Here is an 11,940-nt window from a genome sequence, read left to right as displayed (position 1 = left end):
CTCCTTGAGTGCCAAATCCACTGATAGTTCTCTTCCTCCACCACAGTCGCATATCTCCTTTTATTTATTACCCTTATTTTTACCTCTTTCTTTTAAGGCAAATTCTAGAATAAACTTTTCCAACCCATGACATTAGTGACTATCAGGCACTGAATGCCAAGCAGATGCCTTCTGTTTCCCTCACTGCTGTCCTGCTATCTGCTGTCATTCCATAAAAACAAACCTAAAAGAGAAAAATATCCTGTCTTACTGGTGAGGTAATAAAGTGAATGGCATTATAAATTCCATGCTGTGAATTGCTAAGCTGGAGAACCCTCACAGAAAATGCTCAGCATCTTGTCCTTTCTTGTTTTGATCAGTACTGGAACCTGTGAGGCACTGGGAGCTTAGCAGCATCTTTTGGAGCCTGCTACAGGCTGGAGGCTGTCAGAGAAAGAAGTTGTCAGTGAGTTGTCCAGCGGGTTGTGGAGCAGGAGGACGATTTGCCAATGACTGAGTGTCTTCCAGGGATTCCCGATCCAATGGTCAGGGTGAGTCTCCACACAAGGCCTGTTGGAAAAAGCACGGTCCTGTTTTCCAGGTTGTGCAGTTCAGGTCATGAACAGCATGAGTAAGGTATTCCTTTCAAAACCATCACCCCTGGGAGAACGTCACAGTTGGAAAGGAATATTTCCTCAGCATTTCTATGTCTATAATAAAAAGAATGTGCAAATGTTAATATTGACAAGTGATCACTGTAGAGTCTCTTCGATGGTAATACTCTTTTCCTTCTCTGCTGTCATGGCCATTCCACAACTCCCTGAGTTTTCTATGGGAACTATTCCCACTGGAGACAGGGAATAGAAATTAATGAAATAAATTCTGTTCTAAGATTACTGAATAACACATTTCCACTGGTGCTGGTGGGGTTCAAACACAAATTTTTGCTGGCTCCTGCTGGGGGACTGAGAGAAGGAGAAGGTGGCATAGATTTTTACATATCCATTATCACCTAATTTTGATTTTGTTGTTCCAAAAAAAGTTGAGATTTCACATCTTGTGAGAAGTTTAGCAAAGGTACACTTTGTGCACAGGCACTTCAAACACCAGCAGATGCTGAGAGCATCAGGAAATAATGTTGGACAGGGCACTATTACAGTCATTCTTTCTACCACTTCCTCTCAAACTGATGTAAACAGTCCTTTCCCTTGGGAAAGGGAGAGCGCTGAGCTCGAGTGATCAATATGTGGTTTTGCTGTGGTTACTCGGGAAACTTCATCCCTGAAATCTTTTTTAATCACAAGTTTTCTGGCATCATTTGACAGGATCCAGCTTTTCACTTCTGATCTACTGTATGTTATGGAATCTGGCAAATAGGCACAAATCTGGATGAGCTGGTTTATGGAACAATAAACACAGGTATGCATGTTTGTGAAAATTAAGACATTTTTAAAAGATAAATAACGACTGTTTTTAAAATAGTGATTAATTTTAGATTTTTAGATGTGCTATAGACTTCCATATTCATTTATTGCTCTATACAAACATTTTTCATGTTTTGTTTTTTCCCTCAGCATTTGTAGCAGATGTATGGAGGCTGGATTTGATGGCTTCTGGCACATCAGGATCTCACTCAGGAAGCCCCTGAGCGAGGCAGTGCCGTGTGAACACGAGGTGCAGCAGCTGTTTCAGGGTGATCAGTGCCAGGGCACACTGGTGTGCAGTTGCTGGGCTGTATTTGTGCTGTGTGCTCTGCAGCTGCAGACACATCCCGGGGGAGGCTGTGGAGGGCACAAGCTGGGGTTTATTTCCCCCGGCACAGGAACAGGAGCAGTAACAGCCGGCTGCCTTTGCCTGCATCCCTCCCATACAGGCTTTCATTTTCCACGTTCTCAGCTATCCCAAATTAAAGGTGAAAGCTCTGGGGTTTTTTCCCTGGAATTGAAGTCCTGCTAAGATCTATTTGCAGAGGTCCCCCCAGGAGCCCCCGCAGCTCGTTCCTGCGGTGGGGGTTGCTGGGTGCCAGGTGAGTGTGGGCTCCCAGACCACCCTGGGAAGGGCTCCTGAACCACAGGTACCTTCCAGACACTGCTGCCCAGGTGACACTTCCCCGCCACGCTGCCAGATTTGCGGGCTTGGCAGACAGATGGCGAGGCATGTCGTGTTCAGGGGAGGTGGGGGGGTCTGTGGGGTTGTGTTCATGGGACTGGGAGGGGGGCTTTCAGTGCTGGGAGCGTGGTGGGAGGTGCTCCTGGGCCTCCATCCACGTCTGAGGGGGGGTTAGGGCTGGTGAGACCGAACATGGGGCTTGTTGGAGGTAAGAGCTGGTGTTTTCTAATGGTATTGAGAGCAATTTTAATGGTGAGTGCAAACACTGTATACAGGTACAAAATAATAACACCAGTTGGAAGGCACAATAGCCTTGTGGTTCCCACAATGGATAGAGATCAGGAGTTCTTGAATCAGTTTTTGGCTTTGCCACAGGCTTCCTGTATTACTTTTCAGGCAGTCACTTAATCTTTGCATCCACCGTCTGTGAAACAGCCAGGCTTGGAACAGTTAGGCTTTGGAAGCATGTGTCTAATTCAGCTGTTATTATGGAAGTTAAATATTAAGGACCTGTTACATTATCATAGGATAAAACCACACCACATCTATTTTCACTGTGAACTTTGTTCTTTTGCTGTTACATTGTTTTTCAGGAAAAACAACATTTTCACTGCATAAAAATAAGCAGAAATTCACGATGCATGACATGAGAGCTGTATTTGTGGACTTCATGTCTGACACTAAAATACGAGGCTCGTGTTAAATCCCCCTGGGAAGACTTCAGAGCTGACTGTTCAATAAAATGAAGCACAGGTCTGGGCATTGAAAGTAAACAAATGATCAAAGACTTTGTGGAGATCAGCTCCCCAAAGCTGTTTGGAAAGTTCCATAGCCTGTGTCTAACTCCTCATTCCCTTGTTGACAGGGATGCTGCTCTGAGCCCGTTGTTCAAATTTCCGCCAATATTCTGTGTCAGAGAAGGAAATAACTTAGATAAGATCAATTTTCAAACATGTTTCTTCAGGAAGGAGCTGAAGAGCACTCCTGAAAACTACCTCCTGGAATGTAAAAATTCTGATCTTCGGGAAAGTAAAGGAACTACTGTGCGAGATGAAAAATGTCAATATATTTGGAGGACAGGTGAGTTTGTTTGCCAAACTTGACTCATTTGCAAACTCCAAGTGTGCCTTTATCTGTGCCCGGTGAGTTTGTGGGGAGGTGCCCCCAGCTGTGGGCAGCACTGGTGAATGTCACCGTGACTGACACTCCTCACAGGGTGGAACATGGGAGCTCCCTGTGACGCCTGGCAATTTGAGTGTGGGGGGAGGATGACAGAGACTTCTGAAAAGGATGGGTTTAACTCTGTCAGTGTTCACTGATGCTGTGGGAAGTGGTAATTAGCTAGCTGAAGTGTGCAGGGGTACATCTCCCCTGCAGGTGCTCTGCAGCACAGTCCCACACACCCAAAGGAACAGTGATGCCATGGGGCCGTACATGTGCCCTTCAAAACCAGCAGTTCCCTGAGCCCACCCTGTGAGTGTCCTTGTTCTAACTGTGGAGAAATTTCACACATAAAGGCAGCTTCTGAGGGGTGGAACCCTGAGAGCCACGTCTCACCCCTCCCCAGCCCTAAGAAAGCAGCACGGGTGTAATAATGACCCATAGGCTTTTACAGAATTCCAAATACTTCACCTGTGTTGTGTCTACTTTGTCACGTGCACTGATGTGTCATCCCTGAAATATCCTCCCTCAGCTATGTCAGCTTGCACTCTGGAATTTTCTGGGGTGAAATACTTGTTAGGAAAAGGCATCACCTTTTTTTCTCCACTGAGTATTTAATATGCTCCACAGGCTATTTCAGACTGGTGGTGAACAACTCCAAAGTCATGTTTTGGTGAACTTCTGCTCCAAGAGCTATAAGGTAGGACTCTTTCCAAGAACTCCAGTAAGCGTGCCTAGAACCTCCAAATCAGGGAGGTATTCAGTTGGAAAATCACTCACCTTTACTGGAAAAATCATAATTCATATTTTTTGGATGGTCTTTTGTAAGTTACAAGCCTCAAAACCAGAGAGCCCCTGCAGCTGCTGAAAGAGCTGCACATCTGCCTGACTGGGCTCTCGGATGGTTTGGCACAGCTCAGGCAACACAGAGCTTTGCTCCAAGGCATCTCTGTGCCCCTGCCCTGTCTGCTGGGACACATGGGCTCGCTGATGTTTTAAACCTACCCTGAATTACTTGTGTGCCTTGCTGCAGTAGCATCTTCCACAACATCTGCTGGGCTCCTTCTGCGAGCAGAGGTGGTATCTGCTGGCCCTGGGGTTGATCAGCAGACCTGGCTGCTGCCTGGATCACTCTGTGAGCTCTGAAATGCTTGGGATGCTTTTGCTTCCTTTCAGTGAAATTGTCAGGAAGGAGGCACTGCTAAAAAGGAGGCATAATTGAAATTTAAAGCTTTGGCTGGAGGTCTGCTACACTGCAGGGCTTCATGCACAGTGGCAGACCTTCAGCCACACAGAGCCCTGTACCAAGGGGCACTGAGGTCCCTCCTGCAGGAATGCCATTGCCAGAAGCAGTTTGACTTGTGCAGGAACCTCACAGAGGAGTGGCAGAAGTCACCTCTTGGAAGGGCCAACTGGACTTTCTGTGAGAGTAGTGTAATACACTGTGGAAGTACGTGTTATGTGTGACCTAAAAGATCCTTTCTACCCATTTTCTGTGATGCATGTACTGAACCATAAATACCCCATGACACTAAATCCACACTACCAGGCAAAAGGCTACATTTTAAATTGCTTATTTGATGATCAAACAATTTCTGTGCCTGATAGTGTCTCTGACAGTGAAAGGCAACAGAATAACTTAATTAAAAAGCTAAAGCAAAGCACTAATAATACATGTTATCTCACCAAAACCCCAGTCGTCTCCCCTGCAGCTGTAGGATTTGCCAAAAAAATAAAAAGCCATAGAATAATGGATTAGAAATGCTTTCCAGCCTTCCAGCTTTAGGCAGTGCATTACCAAAATATGATTCTTAATAGGAATATTGTGAGGAGCATCATCATTTAGGAACCGTGCCAGCAGGCACTGGATTAATCTTTTTTTTGTTGTTATCAATGCAGGCTGGCAGTACTTCTCTCCAGATGTACCATTTGGCACATTAAACAGTTCTTTTCTTAGAAGGGAAACCTATGGTTTTGCCATGTAATGCAAAACACCAATGGAATCACTACATAAGCAAAATGCCAGTAATGGTACAGTGGTCCAGCCACAAACATTGGTATGTTAATTTTGTTTTATTTTTCCCAGTGTGTCATCTGTAGTGCTGTATTTTGTACCAGGACTATGGCTGGGCAGTTTAGTATCAGATTTTAAAGTGTGTTTTCAGTGAGAGGTTTAAACTAGGAAACTAATGGTTGGGGGTTTTTTCCTACTTAATATGAATCTATCATTTTAGATTGATTTTAGAGACGAGGCCAAATTTCCCCCTCAATTATAGCTGTTCTACCTTCCAGCTGTATGCATGCACTTTTGGTAATGGTATTCAAATACACTGGCAAGCAAGTGGGCTGTGGCTTATACTTGCCATTGCTTCCTAAGATTAACTAGACCTTCAATTAAAATTCTGATTTATTAGTAAGAAGGTTGATATAATTATAGCATATTTGGTTTGTATATGGAAGGCAGTGACTGGCCTTCTGTGCTGCCTTAGTTCTCTCATGGATCATCACCAGTCCTCGCAGAGGCAGCTGTATTAGCTCTTATGTGGCATTTGTTGTATTCCAAATTACTTTCTGAATTTGTTCTATCCTATTGACATTGTATGGAAAGGAAAAAAGTTGCAAAACTACTTGTTTTCAGTCCCTCTGTATTTCTGGGAGCAGCAGAAGTTGGGAGGGGTGACATATGGAGGGGTTTTCTCTGTGTCCCTCTGGGTTTGCATGCCAAAGCAGAACATGAGTTGTTCCTTTTTACAGTTGACTTTTCTAGATGAGGATGGGGTTTAACCTACCATTTCTTGTGTAGACCTTGTTCAGGACATCCAAGGTGTTTGGCCTAAGCTGGCTCGCTTTTAGACACTTCTTTTGTGAGCTGGCTTTTGTTTTCTCACCCCTCCTACGTCAAGGTATCACAGAGCATGTTCCTCTTTCCTGCCACTGTTGCCCTGCTGTAACAGGTCTGATGCCATGAGCCTTGTTTCTGGTTTAGAAGGCACTTGTGGCCCTGCTCTCTCATCAACTGGCCCAAACCGCAGTGGGTGATAGGCTGCATTCCAAGGAGTGAGTGCATGCCCTGCACTCCTTGGGGCAGTCCTGCTTCTTACCACGTTAGATCTGAGGGCTGGTCATTGGGAAGCGTCTCCAGATGATCAGTTAGAGAGTCAGGATGGTAAGAAATGCTTTTTCGCCTTGCACAAATGGTGACATTAGTGTAATTTGCTTGTCTGGTGAAGGACAGCAAAGAAGGAAGGACATACCTCACTTCACTGTGCCACTCTACACTGACTTGATGTGTATTACAGAGTTTGTTCCCACTGACAGGCCTACCCTTTCCCACCTGAAGGTTTTTGAAGGATATCTGCACTTCATGTGTAACATTTTATTTCCCATTCCCTGTATGAAAAGGTGCAGCACTTCCTATGTGATGAACAGCAGAACTGCCTTCCTCCTGGCTCAGGGGCCAAGGGGGAAAAAGGAGGTTGGCTGGGCAAGGAACACATTTTTCCTTAGCTGGGCTGCTCTTTGCACCAGGGACAGGTTGTCACCTTGGGGAGAGAGCTGTGACACACTGCCCAGCCTGGCTGCCCAGCCCCACTCCTGGCTTGGGTCCCCTGGGATTTTTCTGTTTGTTGTAACAAATAGCCTGTAATTCAAGCTCTCTGTAGGTGGGGTCAGACTCTGCTCCATAGTTTCGGTAGATAGCAGGTTTCTTTCTACTTAATATGACAGGTGTTTAGTTTTTAACTGACTCCTGCCATTCACCAGAAGTCTCACCTTTCCTCCTCCCAAGTTAAATATGTCAGTTCTGGCTTTTGCCTGTCCACACAGTGAGAAAATGACAATTTCTGATTACCCTCTCCCCTCTAAAAAGCAGTGGAAGATTAATAGTTTAAAAAAAAAAAAAAAAAGAAGGTGATTTCTCTCCAAGATTCTGCCTAAATGGGGTGGTGTGGCCTTTCCAGTTTGATTAACTCAGTAATTAAAAATGACCAGGTGAGGCAGGGCAGTCACTTTCTTCTGGTTTGGTTTCTTCTGTCCCATGAAAGCTAGGAAATAATGCAAGGAAGGCACTTAGTTGTGAGAACACTTTCCCTCTCCTGTTGGTTCAGTTCCTAAAATCTAATCATGTTTTAAACCCCCAAGAAGAGGAACAAGCAAAGTATCATTATTTCCCTTCTGGAGGATTTCTGCAAGGAAGCTGATCCTCACTCCCGGTCCGCCACAGAGTAAAAAGGACAGTGCTAATTCTGTGCCCTGTTTTCCTTTTTCTGTTCTAATTGTGTCTTTTCTCTCTGAAGCAGAAGAGCTGGGGCAGAACATGGCTGTGACTGTTTGCAGCTGCCCTTGGAGCTGGAGTGGAGGGAGTCCCCCCTGTGCTGCCCGGAGCTTGGCCGTGCTGGTGGAGCGTCAGCCCAAAGGGATGTGCAAGGTAAACTGCTTTTAGAAAGTCACTGGCTGGGCCTTTCAAATCATGTTTAGGGTTCTCTCACTCCCATTTGTGGTGCAGAAAGTGATCCTCTCCTATCTGTAGAGAGGAGATGTGCCTGGGGTGTGGGGTCTGAGATTACTGTGGGACTCTTTCTTCTGTAAGGCAAATCTGTTAAATACAGTGAAAGTGTGAAGTGGGGTGTGAATGTGACTCACAGCCCTGGCACTGCTTTACTCACCAGTCTGCTATGAGCAAGTGTCCACCAAAGAAATGTGGATTGGGCAATCAGCCTGTGTAAGATGGCACACCAGCTACTCTGCATGTTTGCTGTATTTTCATAAGACTTGGGTAACTGAACTTCACATACTCTCCATTCCAAAGTTCATTCCATTTCTTAGTACTTTGCAGCTAGAGGTGAATTTTCACACCTGGCTGTCATCCAAATTGCATGCTGAAGGCATTTTTGAGGAAACTTGAAGTTTTAGAGTGTTAATAAAGTGTTGCCTGCTAAAATAAAGCCAGATTGGTTCAACATTAATGTTAGAGTATGTAAATAGTAAAGGCTGAAATGTCAAAACAAATATAGATAATTTAAAAATATCACTCTGTGCTCAAGGTTTGTTGGTGACATTTCAAGAGCTATTTTGTAATTTTTCTATTAAAAATTATGCACTGCCACATGCTGAATATGTCAAGCTTCCCTTCTACTGCTGCTGTTTGTGTGTCAGAGGATTCTTCTGTAGTCATACAGAATCACATATTATGTCCTTGTCCTTCAAGATCTTCCTTGAGCCTGCACCTCAGGAATGCCTACAAAGAGTTTTGTGTGCAGCTTGTTGCAGGTACCTCTACAAGGCTGTTCTCCTTTGTCCCTGTGTCCCTTTTGGCTTTTTACCTGTCTGCCTGAGTCTCTGTCTTCTCTCTTGACCTCTTTATATGGAAGTTCTCTGAGGCAAGAAGCAAATTGACTTTCTAGGTGCATCCAGCACCTCAATCCTTGCCCATAATGAGTGCTCCCTCTCTATACATCCTACAGCGGATGGGATTTCCTGGGAAGAGTGAGTCCTTTCCTTAGGAGAGGAGTTAGGTTGGTCTTTTATAAGATCTATCTTCTAGCTTAGTTATTTATTTGGTATGCTGTTAGAGCTTTGGCATCAAACAGTGCCCCCTTTACAAGAGATGGTGAGCTCCTTGGTGGGGACACACTGCAGGCTTTTCCCTTTTCCTCACACCCTTCCACGTGCTTTTGTCCAAAACCCTCCAGGCTGTTGGCACCATGTGCAAAATGGGAATGTTGATGCTTTGTCCTTTGGGATCAGGAGAGGCCATTTCATGGAGACTTGCACAAAGATGGAAAGGAGAATGATTCTGGTGCTGATTCCTGACCCACCGAGATCCAGTGGGTACATGAAGATGTATTAGGAAAGAAACTGGGTGTCAATAACACCAAGAGAACCCTGACCACTTTTTTCAAGATGTCTTGGAGAGCATGTAAAATTCAACTTCACACCAGTTTTAATTCACTTTCATACTGTTGGGCTCCACTTTAATGTCAAAAGCAACCCTTTGTTGGATTTTGTGAGGTTGGATTTAATGTAAAGAATAGCATTATGTCATCACAAAGGAAAGTGCTGCTTAACCACTAATATATTTAAAATCTTTTTCTGGGTAGATTTGTTGCTAATTATACTATATAAATTTAAGAGTGGAAATTTGGTTTCTCCATCATCATGGCTTGCATGTCTAATATTTCTCACTGGGCTGCAGCCTAAGTGCAGCTCTCCCTGGAAATTTCTTTTTAATCTAATCCCATTCTCTAGTTAAACATTTCAAATGAAATATACTGAGGAAGAAAAAGAGGACTACTTTGTTTGGAGTGCTCTATAGGCAGAAGATTGCCTGAGGACTTCCTTATGGATTGTACCTTATCTTGCTGTGTGTCCAGTAACTGATGGAGTTGGAGTGTAGGTACCTCAAGCTCTGTTTGATTTTCTTTCTTTCCTTTTTTTTTTTTTTCATTTCCAACTACACGGATTAGAGCTATAAAGATGTTGGTCTAAGTCATAAGAGTTTTGGAGACCGGAAATACTTGATTTCAGTAGTTGAATTTAAAGTTATCTGAAGGTAAATATCTCTTATCTGGACGGTGTGTAAATTGTGTATTCATCTGATTTCCTTTCCTTACTGGATATCATTTTCCCTTGGTGAGTGGTTCGTTTGGCTTCCTAAGCAGAACTAGACAAACTCCTAAATCACTTCATGCTTTCAGTGAGCTGTGTCCCCTTTCTTTTCTATTTTCTTTAATCATTCTTTTCATGCTTCCGGAACAATTGAGCTGAAGGATTGCGAAACTTTTCGTATCCTGGTCTGTGTGCTTGTCCCAAACCTCATACCTTGAAATAGTGTGTTTGATATTCAGCTGCCATCACTGTAATATTGCATGCTTTGGGCTTTGGGATTTCTAACGTGACTGCAAACATTACCTTTCTAATGATACTTTGTGTTGGATTAAAGGGAGCAAACACTGTATTGTGAGTACTGGAGTTATGTGCCCTTACCAGTCTGGGGACCTGTAACCTACCTGGGAATTCCAAGTCAGGTTTCCTAAAGATAATACCTTGCTGCAACTCTCCACTAAATGGCTGCTGTCTTTTGCTAAATAGTTTGTGTAGAGCCCAAAGCTGACTAAATTCCAATGACAGCCTCACTTTTCAAAAAGGATGTGTGTGATGGGTACTACACTTGTTGTATGGGTGTTTTTGTGAGTACCACATGTGGATACTTGTTCTAATAGCCAGTCATTATAGCAATAACTACCAGTAACATATCAGTTAATTCAGTGCTTTCCAGAGGACATTTCTGTGCTGAAAAATCGTTCTGAAAAAATGTCACCTTTCCTCCATACCATTATCGCTCCATAACACAGCATTATCAGCAAATACCTGATAACATATCCCTATATGCTTGCTGTTGTAAAAGAATTAATATTTATATTTTTATTGCTGCAAGCTTTGCCAGAGAGTGTCTCCGTTTGGGAGTAAGTCTTGGCATTGTTAACTATTTTGCTACCGTGGGTGCAAATCCTGCCTTTGACATCCCCTTGTTCTGCCTTATTGGAAACACACTGAGTAGGAGGCAGGGTCTGGCTCCCAGGATCTCTGTTCCCAGGGCTGCCAGGTAGGCAAAGTGAAACCCAGGGTGTCTCCAGCAGAGTCCAGGCTGACTGTGCTCAGCTTGGCCACTGTGAGTACTGTGTTGCTCAGCAAACTGGTGTGAGGAAGGATTGATGCACTAGTGTTGCTGGGGTGACTGTGTGCTGTATGGTCATACAATTAAAAATATTTAAAAAACAGTGTATTCTCCCAGAAGCACTAACTGGATCTTCTTGCAGTCCCTACCTGATCTCTGCATGTGCAAACCTGCCAGTTCTGCACTTATCCCAGGAAACGCTGCATGGAGACACTTGTTTCCATCCCTGTTCTTGAGGCCCTTTCAGAGCTATTAAATTAAGAGGCTGGCATGTCCTCCTTTGAAATCCCAAGTGGGGGATGGAAGAAGGAGGTGGAAGTTCAGTACCATCCTCATGCATCTCAAAGAATTTGAAAGCCAAAGGAATTCAGAGGGATTACAGCAGCAAAGGACGTAAGTGCAGTCTCAAAATCAGGTGAAACTACCAGTGCTTTAAAGATCTCTCTTAAAACTCTGACTATGCTGATGTGTTGATTTACCAGCAGAGGAGCTGTGGAAAGCCTCATTTTCCATGGCAGCCAAATGAAAAAATGGGGTCAACCCTCCAGTTCTGTGGCCTTTTGTGCTATTTTTTCTACATTATGTAAGGGATGGTCTCCACTGCTGGATGGCCTTCCTGAATAGGAATATTGATGCACGTCCGGTGAGGTTGAGAGAGTGATTCACTCTTTGGTGGCATTTGTGCAGTACCCCCTGCCAAAGCTGTGCAGCTGCTTTGTATTTCATTTTGGGAATACTGTTTCCTTGAAACCAGTGTTCAGGAATCCAGTGTGTAACTTGGAGAGGGGGAGGGTGTCCTCAACTTCATTAAAATCATATCCAGGGCTTTAGTGGAGGAAAAGGCTTGGAGAAAGGGAAGAAGCCAGGGTGCTAGTAATGAAAACATTAGGTTCCTTGCAGAGCACCACTTTCCTTGCAAGGCAAACACCAAAAAGAGGAAAAAGCAATTCCTGGGTTTCTGATTTCTGTGGCCCTTTGAGCTGATTTGCAGCCGTGAGAAAGGTGCCAATATCTTT

At 44.1% G+C, this 11,940-nt stretch overlaps 1 long non-coding RNA gene across 1 annotated transcript; it reads left to right on the top strand.

The window, feature by feature from the left end:
- The first annotated feature begins 366 nt into the window (after positions 1 to 366).
- Positions 367 to 1,654, top strand: LOC113999349. The gene is made up of 3 exons (XR_003544842.2): positions 367 to 530; positions 1,305 to 1,398; positions 1,554 to 1,654. It is a non-coding gene; the product is annotated as an uncharacterized LOC113999349 (long non-coding RNA).
- The last annotated feature ends 10,286 nt before the right edge of the window (positions 1,655 to 11,940 follow it).

The sequence above is a fragment of the Pipra filicauda genome, unplaced genomic scaffold, assembly GCF_003945595.2.
Source record: "Pipra filicauda isolate LSUMZ 115617 unplaced genomic scaffold, ASM394559v2 scaffold493_size893225_pilon, whole genome shotgun sequence".
NCBI classification, from domain to species: Eukaryota; Metazoa; Chordata; class Aves; order Passeriformes; family Pipridae; genus Pipra; species Pipra filicauda.
This window is presented reverse-complemented; position numbering and strand designations above follow the sequence as displayed.